Genomic DNA, 16,250 nt, shown 5'->3' on the forward strand with positions numbered 1-16,250 from the left:
GGGCCCACCGGGGCTGACTATCAAGGACACTATTATTCTGGGCACGGCTCGTTGGGGCCCAGCCCCCGACCAATGCAAGAGGCCATCTGTGGACCATGAGGCCACGTTAGGGCTGCGCGGCGGCCGGAGCCGCTAATGCGATCTCTGGCTCTGATAGTCTGTGCATAGGGGCCAGAAGGGCCCTTTGGGACCTAGCGGCCTCCTGTGCCCAAGAGGCACACTGAGCTACTGGCCCTGAGCATAGGCGTAGGAACGTTTCAAAAAGTGTGTGTGGGGGGGGGGCGAGCTCAGGGCGTACATCAGGAACTTTTTCTGGAAAACAAACCCGATGACCGCGGGGGGAGGGTAGAGGTGGTGGTTATCGCTGTTTATTTAAATGTAATGACTGCTATTTTACGCAAGCATCTAGAGCTATTTCTCAATCGTGCACACTCTTGCCTATGTGAATCATCTATGTCATTCGGGAAATAAGGCCATCCAGCTTCCCGAGGTTATTCGTCCATTTCAACGTTGTCTTTCCTGGGGAGCCGAAATTTCACGAGCGGGTGTGCATTTTGGGACATTGAGGAGGCATCTTTCTCCACAGGGTAGATGCCAAAATATGGCGTAAGCATAGGCTGGTGAAAATCTTGAAAGTGAATCAATAGCTCACAGTGCAACAGATTTTGCATGCGCCTTCATTTCGCTGGCTGCATTTCAAGAAATGAGACTTGTCGTGGCATTTTAGGCGGAAACAATTTCGGAAGTTTGAAACTGCCAAAAACCATGTGACAAAAGCCATCGCACTGAAGATTCTTCTCTGAAAACCAAGCCACAGAATGAAGGCCCTTCTGTCATATATTCCTTGTCTGAGCCCTGTTCCGTCCGACGTCGGTGGCCACTGTCCCGGCCGGGCTGTCTCCGAATGACTGACCGTGAACTGATGGTATGGCTGCTTTGTTGCACATTTCTGGGTCAGCATTGCTACTAAATGGGATGTAAAACATGCGTCGGACACCTGCAAAAGTACCTTTTTTCCGAGTTATCCTCCCTTGCATCACACTACACCAGAAAATGCCGCCAGTAAGCTGCCTACTTTAGGTACGAATTGGCCCAACGGACATTTAATTGCCCGTCATTCAACGTAGATAACTTGATCTGCTTTTGTGTGTAGGCAAGGGGTAGCCAGAGTCTTGCTTAGAGGAACGCAGGGTTGACAAAATGGTGACCCCCCCCCCCCCCCACAAAAATGTCCCCAGGTATAGTTTACTTGTTAACAAGGGATACGGTTTTCTCCGTTTCATCGTTTTTTTTACGTTGCAACCAAAACAGAAATCAGGAGCTACTGTGAAGTCGATTCTGTCCACATTTTTATCACGCGCCCGGGTGGTCGGCTAGATACCCTTCGCTCGGGTTGGGGATCAACTTGACCCCCTGAGATCTCGGGAGCTAAAAGAGCTAGAGACACCAAATCCACAGGGTGTGTTGGACTTGTACGTGAACTCACTTAGGTCAAAGCTTGAGGTTCCTATGTCATGATTTTCAGGTCAAATAAGGTCAAACAAAGTCAAGTTCCAGGCAAATTCTCTTAAGTGCTCCCAGAACCTAGATAATTATTTCTTAGCAAAATTTCACACGTTTAGTTAAGGTCAGTAGCCTTGTTTGTCCTTTTGAAGGTCACGGTGACCAAAATCATACAAGATTGCTGTGAGTTTTGCACTTGAATAAGCGAGAAAGATTACGCTAGACAGAATGTTTCTAAAAACAGAATGTTGACCTAGGTCATTTTAGATCAACGACCTATTCTGACCCCATGGACGATGTATAATGCGGGTCCTGCTATCAACAAATTCGAAATGAGATCAAGAAACTATTTCATACGGTAAGCCTTAGAGTAATAAAACAGGTTGGTTTTGACCTTGGTCTGACCTTTATACCTGACCTTAGGTCAACGCTATTTGCTCATGAAATATTTGTATTGCCTAAGAAAGCATCTCAGAGATATATGGCTTTGTCTAACACTCCATTGCTGCATCAGATTGAGCGATTCCCTAGAAGATGACTTTGCTGAAACCATGGCCTGACTTTGACTTGCCATAGGTTAGCGACCTTACAAGGTTCATCTAAATGTTTGATGCCAAACGATCTGCTATTCAATTGTTTACAGCTATAAAAACATGGAGCGGCTGCGCCGCGCCGTTCGGAACCCATTCTGGAAAAACCTTCGGGGGGGAATCAGTTTGACTCCCCCACCCGAGCGCGTGTTAACGTCAATGAACTGCGGAAATCAGGCGTTTAGTGACCGTATGGAATAAATCACCGGTGTCCTTAATTTTCAATGGCTTAGTAGGCTCTTTCTAAACCGATAGAATTCAGAAGGTTTTTGATAATGTTTTATCTGTGTTCCACAGACGTCGAGGGCATCGCGAAGGTAGATTGTAGATCGATGTGTTTCATCTAAATTTGAGGGTGAAAATTGTGTTTGTGGATCGAGTGGTCAGCATGCGTATTAACATCGTCGAGCCATGGTTGTCTGGAAATATTCAAAATTCCGTCGGAATCGATTAGCGATACGATTTATATAGCGTGGTTTTTAACATGCGCGCTCGCAAATCTTAGCAACAAAAACCTCGACACCAGGCGTTGCAGTCTCCATAGGCAGCGCAGCTTTGGCTCTGGCTTAGTGGTTAACTTTTCGCCATGGTCCACCGGCAAACGAAAATGATAACGGCTCAGAAATAATTGCCTTTAATAACTTGAATCGATTAGTAATAAAAGTTAGGTGACATAATTCGGAGCATGTGTACTCGCAAATCTTAGTAAAAACCTGGGCTCCAGGCGTTGCAGTCTCCGTAGGCCGCGCAGCGTTGGTTTAACAGTTAATACTGAGCTGTGGCCAACGGGTGGACAAAAATGATGACGCCCTTGAAAGAGATACCTTTGAACGCCTCAAGACATCAAATCTTGCATCTACAAGGCAGTCTGACTGCATATTTAATGTGTGCGATTTTTAGACTAATGATAAGACTGGATGGGCCCTTAAAGCACCGCGAAGTGGTGCCGGAATCTGGTGATGGAACTGGAAGAGCAGAGGTGAATTCTCAATTTTTCGTGTCTCTGTAACCATTGATTTGTCCAGAAGACAGACTAACACAGCGCCCGGCGTCTGATGGCACTTGCAGTGGCCGAAGCCGTTCGGTTTTACGGAAACTGCAATCCAGACCATCGCTGTCCTTGCTCTTAAGGTTGCGTGGGTATGTTCAAACTTTTTATGCACTTTTTCACCAATCCATTCTGGAAAAGTGAGCGTTCTTAGGCGGACAAAGGATGCATTGGCGTAGGAACAGGAGGGCCAAGGGCCCCCCCCCCCCCACACACTTTTCAAAGTGGAAGACCATGAATGTTAACTCCCCCCCCCCTTCCCCCACTTTTCAGATTAAGGTTGCATTTGGCTTACTCTTGTACCACATTAAACATTCATGCCGGTTGACCTAGTTCGCCAACCATAGCCTTTAAGATGCGTTATCTTTTTCGTTCGCTCATTGGCCATCGATTAGTGTTATAGCCGCAAGGCCAACGCCGCACGGCCTGGAGACTGCAACGCCGGGTATCGCGGCTGTTATGACTTGCGAGCGCGCATGTTCAAGACCGTAGTGCGTAGTTTTCTTATCAGTAATCAGTTCTGACAGATCTTGAGCATTTTAAGACGAACATGGGTTAGTCATGTTAATACAAAGTAGAAACCCGATTTCATTTACAATCTACGGTCAGGGAGAACTTCACATCTCTGAAGAACACAGAAAAACACGGAACTTTAGTCTATGTGACAATTATTGGGCACCCTGCGGTGATCAGGGATGTTGCTGTCTCAGTGAGGCTTTCTGTGCTGATCCCGGGCTAACTGCGCGGGTCAGAAGGCCTCCCGTGTCAGGGGTGGGAACAATGTGATATGATTATCCTTCTAATGGCCTCCGGATCGACTGAGGGATCCCGCTCCATGTCACCAGAATGATAGCCGGAAGATACTTTGCGATGGGATGGAGTGGCCCTTCAGCCCTTGACCGGAGGCGGTAGCGTACCCCTGGTGCTATACTCAAGAGGCCCCTTGCCCGGAAGGAGTAAGGGGTCACATTAGTGTTGAGTAGATTGGGGGTCCCATTATTGTTGAATAGGGTGGGTCGAAATGGGCTTTAAAAAAAGAGCAGGGTCATGCCATGTTTGCCTGAGAACGTTCATTTTTCAGAATGTATTAGTGAAACAAATTGCATCAAAAGGCTTGAACATGCCTACCCGCAACCTCGAGGACAAGAACAAGGATGGTCTGAGTTGCAGCTTCCGTAAAACAGAAAAGTTCCGGCCGCTGGAAGCGCCACCAGACGGTGGGTGCCGTGTTAATCTGTCTTCTGGATAGATAAATAGCTGCAAAAACACGAAAAATAGAGATTCTACCTTTACTCTTGCGGTTCATCCACCAGATTCCAACCGCACTTCGCGGTGCTTTAAGGGCCACTCCGTTCTTTTCATTAGCCTAGAAATTGCGCATGTGAAATATGCGCTCAGACTGCCCTGTAAATGTAAGATGATATGTCATGAATCGCTCAAGGATACTTTCTCAGAATCGTCGTCATTTTCGTCCACCCGTTTGCCACAACTTAGTGTTGGCTGCTTGGCTGACGTTGCGCGAAATACGGAGACTGCAACGCCTGGGGTCGAGGCTTGTGTTTCTAGGATTTTCGAGTGCGCATGCTCAAAATTACGTCACATGACTTATTTTACCAGTCAATTTAAGTGTTTAAAGGTTTTTAGTTCAGAAGCGCCATCATTTTCGTCTACCGGTGGGCCACGGCAAAGAGTTAGCTACGGGTTAAGGCTCAGCGGACTACGGAGACTGCAACGCCTGGTCTGGAGGTTTTTGTTGCTAAGATTTGCGAGCGCGCATGTTAAAAAACGCGTCACATAAATTGTATCGCTAATCGATTCCGACTGAATGGTGAACACTCTCGGACAAATATGGCTTGGCCATGTTAATACACATTGTTGACCACTCGATCTGTAATCAAATTTTCATCTTCAAATTTTGATCAGACATGTCGATCTACAAAATACCTTCGCGATGCCCTCAATGTCTGTAGAACCCAGATAAAAAATTGTGACAAAGCTTTTGAGCTCTATCGGTTTAGAAAGAGTCAACTAACCATTGTAAATTAAGAACGCCGGTGATTTATTCCATGCAGTCGTTCAACACCTGATTTCCGCAGTTTATCGACCTCAACATACCAATAGAATCGAGCTCGCGGTAGCTCCTGTTTTCTGTTCTGGCTACAACGTTTCTGCAGCTTCTGCAGTTTATTGACCTCAAAATGCAAACAGAATTGAGCTCACGGTAGCTCCTGGATTCTGTTCTGGTTACAACGTGAAAATAACAATAGAACGAAGAAAATCGTGTCACTTGTTAACAAGTAAGCTATATCCGGGGATTTTTGGGAATATCACCATAAGATCGGCTTTCGTTAACCTTGTGTTCCTCTTTGGCAAGGCCCTGGCTAGGTCCCTGCCTGCACACAAAAGCAGATCAAGTCGTTTACGTTGTATGATGGGCAATGAAGTGTCCGTTGGGTCAATTCATACGTAAGGCAGATAGCTTTCCGGAGGCTATTTTCTGCAATGGTGTGGTGTAAGGGAATATAATTAGGAAAAAAGCTGCTGTTGCAGGTGTCCAACACATGTTTCATACACCATGTAGTACTAACACTGATCCAAAAGAATGCAACAAAGCACCCACGCGATCAGTTCGCAGTCAGTCACGCGGGAGACATCCGTGCCAGGGCAGTGGCCACCGACGGCAGACAGGAGCAGGGCCCAGATAAGCCACATATGACAGGTGGGCCTTATTATGTGGCTTGGTTCTTAAAAGAGAATATCTAGTCTTATGGCTTTTGTCACATTGTATCTGGTAGTTCCAAGCTTCCGAATTTGTTTCCACCTAAAATGCTGCTTCAAGTCTTATCTCTTGAAAAGCAGGCAGTGAAATGAAGGCGCATGAAAAATCCGTCGCACTGTGATCCATCGATCCACTTTCAAAATTCTCACCACTCTATATCCAGGCCGTATTTTGGTATCTACACTGTGGAGGCAGATGCTTCCTCAATGACTCAAAATGCCTACCCGCTCGTGCAACTTTGCCTCTCCAGGAAAGTCAACGTTAAAATGGACGAATAATTTTGAGAAGCTGGATAGCTTTATTTGCCAAATGATAGATCATTCGAATAGGCAATATTGTGCCGAGTGAGAACAGCTCCAGATGCATATCTGGCGTAGCAGCCATGACATTCGAATAAAGAGGGATAACAATCTGCATCCCTAGCCCCCCCCCCCGCCCCCGGTCATGGGGCATCGGGCTCGCTTTCCAGAAAAAGTTGCTGAAGGGCTCCGTATCATATTGTCCAAGGTGCAGACTGTCCAAAGGTACAGAATGTCTAAAGTACAGAATGTCCAAGGTATAGAATGTCCCATGTCCATAATGTCCAAGGCATACAATGTCCAAAATGAGAAATCACTTCCAACATAGTGTAGAGTGGAAGGGGTTCGTCTAATAACGTCCAATATCCAGAATGTCGAAGGTACAGAATGTCCAAAGTATTGAATGTCCAATACACATATTGCCCAAGGTACAGAGTGTCCGAAGACCAAATTTTCCAAACTAGTTCCTAGAGTGGCCGCCAAGGTATGAATAATCGCCTTATTGGCAGGCAGCGTTGCCCCGCCCAGCGCCGGCCGCGCGCATACAGTCGGCACCATTACGAAGGCCACGCGCGTGAGGCTGGCCGGCCGGATTGCTAGCTTAGTAGCAAATCAATATCCGCTCTCCGACGCAATGGAGCCGGCTGGAAGTGTCGTGCCGAGCATTAGTCGCTTATTGTCAAAGTTGAGCCCGGGCAAAGTTTGCTTGCATTTTGGGCTGCTTAAAAACATTGAGAGCAGGCGGAATATGAAATGGAATTATAGCCGCGCTATGCCCACAAATGCAATTGTCGAAATCGATACCAGCAGTGGGTGATTCTGGACGCCGATCTTGACTGCTCGATTGTCAATATCATGCAGACATAATAAGTTAGGATTAATAGCCTCAAATAAGTTCAAATAACAAAAAGCTTCGGGTTAATAATTGTTTCCGGCATCATACACCAGCATTGTGGTTACTATGGGATAGTTTTCAGCAATAGCAAGTTAACATCACAGATGTTTCGTACTCAGTAGTGGATATAGTTGAATGAAGCAAATATTCTTCAATATGGTATTATCGAAACACCCCATATCCGGTAAGTGCGGAGAGCTGATCGAAACACAGACGGTTAAATTTGAAGTCACGGATGACCAGCACCAAGTTCAAGGCAATGACTAAAGCGCCATCCCTAGATGTACTTCGCATGAAAAACGCTGCTTATGTGATGTCCCAAGATGGTGCATGCCTGCTTGCCTCGAAGAAAGTTGACAATTGCGTGCAACGATTTAAATATATGAGTACTTGTCTCCTGCCGTGAACATGCATTCTTTATAGCTAGTGTTTTGTTTGTGCAATGATGCATCGATCGAGCTACGCTCGCGATGCAACTACTTAATTCGACATTAGGTATGCTTAACATGTTTACCTGCTATGTTTTCCTCGTAACGATGTGCATACCTTCCGTGCTATGTTTTCCTCGTAACGATGTGCATACCTTCCGTTTACGTGCACCACTGAGGTGTCCAATGAAGCGGTCTGAAATCTTACGTTTCGATTATCCCACATGAACTGCCCCTGCACTTAAGCTTCTAGAGATTTGATGTCTTTCCCCGTTTTTTAGAACTTTCATTTTCACTCTTTTAGTGCATACAAGACCAACTTTTACCCCGAACGGAACACTACGGTTTCCCGGAGAGGCCAACTAGAATGAAATTCAGATGAGGACTGCTATTACGCTGACTAAGGCATACTTTTTGAGGGGCTATTTACCATTACTAGGTCATGAATACATACAATAACTTTAACATGGAGCTACCCGTATTACAACTTACATAGTACACACGCACACACACACACACACACACATAACCAACACACCAATATATATATATATATATATATATATATATATATATGCATACCTATATCCATATCTGTTGCAAATGATAACTAATGTAAGTATTGGAACCCATGTTACACTGCGCAGCCCTTAGAGAACGAGGGCTAAAAAGGGTTAAAAAACTGAGGCTGAAAGCTATCGCCAGTTGCGCCAAAAAGCTAGGGGTGTAATGTATATATCCTTTTTGTTTTAACATGTCATGTCAGACTTTTTTTAGAGGGGCCCCAAACTCTAGGGGGCCCACAATGTTTCGTGCCCGCTCCCTTGATGAAATCTTGGATCTGCTCCTGTTTGCAATCATTCCACTGTGCAGTGGTAGCGCGGTATATCCCTGTTCTCAGTTTACGCCATCTATAAATAAGTGTTCCACATATTCCGAAAGCGTTTGCTTCCCCTTTTTACGACTTATTTTTGGACGTGAAGGGGAATTACATCGAGGAGGCGCAATACAAGCCCCACTTGATGCTCGTTTTTACGAATACGTATTGTTCTGGAAAACGAGGAGCACTTCCCTTTAAATCTACTTTCCTACACATTACGCTCACACCACTGAAGGCCAGAAGAAACGCTCAACGTTCTTAATATTTGTGATTTCAGGGCTGCTTGTTGTTTAGTCATGAACGTGCCGACGCCAAGTGTAGTATAATCGGGTCACCATGGGCTTGAAGCGTGTTGCTGTGGTTTAGGTCCCATCTGGCGGTACTACAAATAAGGTGTCGAGGAAGCAATTAACTTTACTGCGCGCTATGTGCCGATATGATAGACATGTTGGTGTTGCGCGTCTAATTTTAGCAAAGTTGTCTAGCCAGTCAGTCTCCTAGGCTCCGATGTAAGAAAATCAACACATCAACACCTTAACTTAAGCCTCATTTCGAAAGGCAGAAGAATGAAAACAAATACTAGAGGTAGGGGTGGTGCACGGCTATTACCTATAGCTATGCGTTCAAGTTGTGCACTGAGTTTGCAAAGAGCACCAGGCTATAGTCAAATATGTGAGATGGTTCTTGAAAACAGTCAGTGAGCACTCAGTTGGTGTAATACCAAAGGACGATAAGCTATCAAGTTTTCCTCGATTTTGCTCACTGTACCGACCTTATTCTGTAAACGGAATGTTCCTACAAGTTGTTGCATTCTTCGTCACGTTTAGTGCTTTCGCGTTTAGTGATACTGTCTGAACTATCATCTTGCTAGACTTTATTATCTATGCTCTGTCTGGACTCGTCTTTTCTTCCAGTTATATGCCATGTAAAACCATGATCGCACATCCGATACGCCGATGACACTTGCGCGTTTTGGTCCATGGAACTAGCTCATGTCAGGTTTCTTTGCCGAAATCGATAGAAAAGGAATGTCATAAGAACTTCATCAAACCTGCCATATATGCCTCAATCACAGGCGTAGGAGCGTTTCAAAAGGCAGGGGCCCAAACTCAGGGTGTACTCCAGGAACTTTTTTCTGGAAAGCGAGCCCGATGATCGGCGAGGGGAAGGAATGGAGGTTGTTATCGCTCTTTATTCAAATGTCATGGCTGCTATGGTATATATGCATCTAGAGCTGCTTCTCACTGGTGCACAATCTTGCCTATTCGACTCATCTGTCATTTGGCAAATACGGCTATTCAGCTTCCCAAGATTGTTCGTCCATTTTAACGTTGTCTTTCCTGGGGAGGCAAAATTGCACGAGCGGGTAGGCATTTTGGGTCATTGAGGAGACATCTCCCTTCACAGTGTAGATGCCAAAACACGGCCAGTGCATAGACTGGTGAGAATTTTGAAAGTGGATCGATGGCTCACAAAGCGACAGATTTTTCATGCGTCCTCATTTTGCTGACTGCTTTTCAAGAGATAAGATTTGTCGCAGTATTTTAGGCGGGAACAAATTGGGACCTTGGACCTCCCAAAAACAATGACAAACACCATGAAACTGGAGATTCTGTTTTAAAAACCGAGCCAAATAATAAGGCCCATTTATCATATGTTCGTTATCTGGGCCCTGGTCCTGTCCGCCGTCGGTGGCCACTGCCCTGTCCCGAATGCCTCCCGTATGACTGACTGCGAGCTGATCGTATGGCTGCTTTGTTGCATGCTTTTGGATTAGCTTTACTACTACATGGTGTATGAAACAAGTGTTGGACACTTGCAACAGTATTTTTTTCCGAATGATCTTCCTTTTTACCACCCCATCGCAGAAAAAAACTCCGTGAAGTTGTCTGCCTTAGGTATGGATTGGCCCAACAGTCACTTCATTGTCCATCATGCAACGAATGCGACTTGATCTGTTTGTGTATACACACAAACACATCAAGTCGTATTCGTTGCATGATTCGTTGCAGGTAAGGGCGTAGCCAGAGTCTTGTCAAGGGTGAACACAGGGTTGAGAAAAGCCCATCTTATGGCGATCCCCCCAAAAAATCCCCGGATATGGCATACTTGTTAAAGGACACAGTTTTCTTCGCTTTATTGTTATTTGTACCGTGTAACTCGAACAGAAATGAGGAGCTATCGTGACTTCAATTCTGTTTGTATTTTGAGGTCATAAACTGCAGAAGTCAGGCGTTGAACCACTGCATTGAATAAATTACCGGCACTCTTAATTTACAATCAATTAGTTGATTTTCTAACCCGATAGAATTCAGAAGCTTTGTCAGAATTTTTTATCTGGGCTCTAAAGGCATTGAGGACGTCGCGAAGGTAGATTGTAGATCGATACGTTTGATCCAAATTTGAAGATGACAATTTGATTGCAGATCGAGTGGTCAACAATGTGTATTAACATGGCCAAGCCATGTTTGTCTGAAAATGTTCACCACTCAGTCAGAATCGATTAGTGATACGATTTATGTAACATGTTTTTTAACATGCGCGCTCGCAAATCTTAGAAACAAAAACCTCGACACCAGGCGTTGCAGTCTCCATTGTCCGCGGAGCGTTAGCGCAGTAGCCCAGTAATAGTACTAGAAGAAGTAGTAGTAATTATCACCCGTAGCCCACCGGCGGACGAATGTGATGGCACTTTTGAAGTTATTACCTTTAAACACTCTAAAAGACTAGTAACAAGAGTTATGCAACGTAATTTTGAGCACGTGCACTCGAAAACCTTAGAAACGCAAGCCACGCGTTGCAGTCCCCGTGGGCCGCGCAGCGTCGGTCTAGCGGCTAATACTACTACGTTGTGGCCAACGGGTGGACGAAAATGACGACGCTTCTGAAAAAAACGATCCTTGAACGCTTCATGGCATAAGATCTTTTATTAAAAAGGCAGTCTGAGCGCACATTTCACGTGTGTAATCTTTAGACTGATGAAAAGAACGAATTGGCCCTTAAAACATTGCTAAGAGGGGCTGGAATCTGGTGGTTGAACGGGAAGAGTGAAGGTAGGATCTTTATTTTCATGTTTCTGCAAGTATTTATCTATCCAGAAGACAGATTAACATGGTGCCCGCCGTCTGGTGGTGCTTGTAGTGGCCGAAACTTTTCGGTTTCACGGAAGCTGCAACCCAGACAATCCTTGTCTTTGCCCTCGAGGTTGCGGGTGGGCATGTTCAAGCCTTTTGATGTAATTTGCTTGACTAATACGTTCCGAAAAATGAACGTTGTCAGGCAAACATGGCAAGACCTTGCTCGTTTTTTAAGCTCATTTCGACCCGCCTCATTCAACAATAATGAGACCCACTCTACTTAACAATAATGAGACACCCTTTTCCCTTCCGGGCAAGGGGCCTCTCGAGTATAACACCAGGAGGACATTACCGTTTCCGGTCAAGGGCTGCAGAGCCATTCCGTCCCATCGCAAAGTGTCTCCTGGCTATCATTCTGGCGATGCGGGTTGGGACCTCCTGGTTGATCTGGAGGCCATTAGAAGGATATATCATGTCACATTGTTTCCATCCCTGACACGGGAGGCCTTCTGACCCGCGCATTTAGCTACGGGTCAGCACAGGAACCCTCACTGACGCAACAACATCCCTGATCACTGCATGTAGTTCAATACTTGTCATATGGGCTCCATTTCCGCGTTTTTCTGTTTTTTTTTCAGAGATATTGAGCTCTCCCTGACCGTAGGTTGTAGATGAAATAGGGTAGCTAATTTGTATTAACATGGTTAACTCATGTTCGTCTTAAAATGCTCAAAATTCTGTCATAACTGATTACTGATAAGAAAACTGCTTTTGGACACGCGCGCTCGCAAGTCGTAGCAACAACAGCCTCGACGACCGACGTTGCAGTCTCCAGGACGTGCGGCGTTGGCCTTGCGGCTGTAACACTAAGCGATGGTCAGTGAGCTAACGAAAAAGATGACGCATCTTAGGGGGGGGGATGTCTGGTGAACTAGGTAAATCGGTATACATGTTTAATGTAGTGCAAAAGTAAGCCAAATGCAACCTTATCTGAAAAGTAGCGGGGGGAGTTAGCATTGCTGCCCCACCTTAAAAAGTGAGTGGCCATGAACCACTGGCCTCCCTGTTCCTACACCCATGCCTTCAATAAACCAAAAGTAAATGCACAAAATAGAGCAGAATACACAGTATATAGTGTATGGTTCTGTGAGCACAGAATGTACACAAAATGTCTTGTAATCTCTTTCCATTGACATTGTATGCAAGAAAAAACAATACATGGCACTAGGCTTGTTTAATGAAAACCTGGGGTTACATGTTTACCGAGAGCGCACGCTCACAAGTAGGGGAGGAAGTAGTTGACATAAATGCACCAATGACACACATCATGACACACCTAAACTTCTATGTGCACATTTCATCAACGGCACAACATAACGCGGACCAAGGATATACGAATCGCTGTGTATCGGTAAAGTTTGACAGAGGTTAGACTCGCAAGCACCATTGTGAAATATGGATCGTTATCGCTGTTGTTCAGGTAAGGTACGTCCAGCAATACTTGTCTGCTGATTGATTTGAACACTGATGTCGTGTAGCGAATTGCTTTCTGATATGTGATGCAGTTCATGGAAACCTTCCGGCCTAGCCATCGATGGTTCATGCAAGCCTTATCATAATGCCGTGTGCCTAACATTAGGATATGGAAGCTTGCATGCTTGATTATTTTAGTATCTTTAATTGTCATGATCTGCACAGATTTGCAACAGTTGCAATCACTCACAGGCCTTTGAGTTCCGCGTTTTGTGTTAACTTATTCACAGGTGACCATGTGTACTATCAGAAAATGTCGAATCATCATAATATTTTGGAAATATTGGCGTAGAAACGTGGCGTAACCAAAGGTCTCCCGGTGTGCTGATGTACCTGTGTTTTTGCACAGTTTTCATGACAAAAAAAAATGGTGCGTGCACACGTATGTGTGTTACAGTAATGTTGTAAACATTAACGCTTGCCATACATGTCAGCAATGCCTTTTTCTTTCAACGAGTGATGGGTTTCTGGGTTTACCCTCATGCCATGAACGCAGCCAGTGCCACTGAATTCCCTCGTAGGGCGAGCATATCTAAAAAACGAAATTGTCCCCAGATTTCACCCACTTTACAAACTAACTTCCCAGATATATGAAATTAAGCTAAGCCACCTCTCAGTCTGGCGAGATCTCATGACCTGTTAATCAGTGTCTCCTCTTGAACTGGTGGAACTTTTAGTAGCAGAAACGCCACCGTAGCTCAATCAGTGCGTGCTGCCCAGCCCACAAGCGACGGTGTGGATAGGTTTGAGTCCCCCGTTACTCGCGCCCTGCGCTCCACGTTCGTTATTTGCCCATTTCTTTTTAGGGTCTCATCTGGAGGAGAAGGTTCTTCCGAAGTCTCCTGAGCGTAGGCAATCCGAGCGCGAGTACTACACGCGTAGATCTTCCTCCGGGCATTAAGCCTTCCGAACATAGTTTTTCTGACCCTCATCTTTCCCGGTTCGGGAGACAAGCTCACCGTCGCTGCTTCATCAGCGGCAAGCTGTATGAGTTACCGGCTCGGGGGAGTGCATGGACAGCCGAAGAAGACAACAGTAGGACATGTTTTGACACCTTGAATGTATTTTTATGCGTTTGCTCGCCCTCCACCCCCCAGGGTTCATAGTTCACGACTTCACCAGTGTCACGTTTACGCACTGAAACTAGACTTCAACATATACTAACATTCACGCACTCCACTAGTCTGGACTTTTCTTGTCGACATTGATTTACATGAAAATTAGTGCATGGTACAGTTCAATGAGGACTCACTGTCACAGGCCTTGGTGCCCGCTTCAAAAGGACCAGGCCTGGGAGTCCCTCCCCCCCCCCCCTCGTCTCTGAAAGGAGACCCCATGTTGTTCAGGAAGCCCCCTGGAAAAGCCTTTCCTCAACTTATATTTCCTAACGCCGCCCCTGCCAGACCCAATAACTTGTGGGGAATCCACACCAACGAAAAGTCTCCACCAATCTTTCAATCTATCAGGTAATTGTTCTAAATATTATCACGTGCGGTGTTTTCAGCACAAGTGGCTATTCATTGAACCATATCCTATGATTTGTAATGTAGCGTGCTTTGTAATATGTTGCACCTTCGACCTAGAACCCAGTGATAAAAAGATCAGAAACAGGCTATTAACCCGATAGGGAGCATGAATTATTCATACCTATACTTTCACCTTTCTTGCAAGGTTACTCCGTTGGACACTGTAGGCTAATTGTGGTGAAAACATGACAGCGATCACTTAGAATAAACAACAGTTGCATCAAGACGTTCTAGTTGCATATAGTTATTACCAAACAGCGAACACGCCCCTGGTCAGACACAGAACAAGATCCACGCCGGCAAAGGGCAACGCTGCGACGCTTTAACGGCAGCTCTGCGCACGTCCAACGCCCCACTCCACGGTACTCGTCTCGTATTCAACGATCACTTGCAAGTCGATCGCGGCCTCGAAAACCTGCAGCATCCGACACCAAGTTTATCCCGGCGTGGGAAATGAATCCGTTGCTATGCGACCCAACGACCGCGCGCTTGTAATGTTCGCACTGGCGTCGACTGTATGCGCGCAGCCGACGCTGGGCGGGGCAACGCTGCCTACCAATAAGGGCGATTATTCACACCGTGGCGGCCGCTCCAAGAACTATCTTCGAAGCTCTGGTCCGTGGACATTTTGTACCTTGGACAATTACGTACATTGGACATTCTATACTTTGGTCATTCTGTACCTCGGACATTCTGTACATTAGGCATTATCATACGGGCCCCTACCACTCTGCGCCATTTTGGAAGTTATTTTTCGTCTTGGACATCATGTACCTTGGACATTGTGAACTTTGAACATTTATTTTGACGTTGACATTTGACATTTGACATCATATTGAACATTTGTGAACATTCCGTACCTTGGACATTGTGCTTTGGACATTCTGTACCCCTGGACATTCTGTACCTTGGACAACATGAACGCCTACCTGCTGAAGTACACCCTGAGCTTGGCCGTCCCATTTTCTGAAACGTTCCTACGCCTATGATGGGATGGCCTTCTTTGTTTAACAAATTCATTTCGACCTACTCTATTCGCCGATAATAAACCTCCACTCCACTCAACATTAATGGGGCCCCTTATTTCCTTCCGGGCAAGGGGCCCCTCGAGTAGAACACCAAGGGCACATTACCGGTTCCGGTCAAGAGCTGAAGGTTCACTCTTTCCCATCGCGAGGCGTCTTCTGGCTGTCATTCTAGTGACACGGGGCGGGATCTCCTGGTCGATCCGGCGGCCATTAGAAGTATATATCATATCGCATTGCTCCCCTCTCATACGGGAGGCCTTCTGACCCACGCAGTTGGCCCCGGATCAGCACAGGAACCCTCATTGACGTAAGAACATCCCTGGTCGCCAAAGGTGGTCCACTAATTGCCACACAGGCTCCAGTTCCGTGTTTTTCTGCTTTCTTCAGAGGTATTGACGGCTCCCTGAACGTAGATTGTAAATGAAATGGGTCCTAAGCTTGCATTAACATGGGTAGTCTATGTTTGCCCTAAAATGTTCAAGGTGTAGTCAGAATTGATTACTGATGAAAAAACTATGCAATATGGCTTTGAATATATGCGCTCGCGTCATAGCAACAACAGCCTGAACGCCGGGCGTTGCAGTCTCCATAAGCCGCGTGGCGTCGGCCCGCGGATGTGACACAAGCGACGGTCAATAAGCAAATGAAAAAGATGACGCATCTT

This window comes from Pollicipes pollicipes, unplaced genomic scaffold (genome assembly GCF_011947565.3).
Source record: "Pollicipes pollicipes isolate AB1234 unplaced genomic scaffold, Ppol_2.1 Scaffold_6686;HRSCAF=7923_pilon_pilon_pilon, whole genome shotgun sequence".
In the NCBI taxonomy this organism is placed as follows: Eukaryota; Metazoa; Arthropoda; class Thecostraca; order Pollicipedomorpha; family Pollicipedidae; genus Pollicipes; species Pollicipes pollicipes.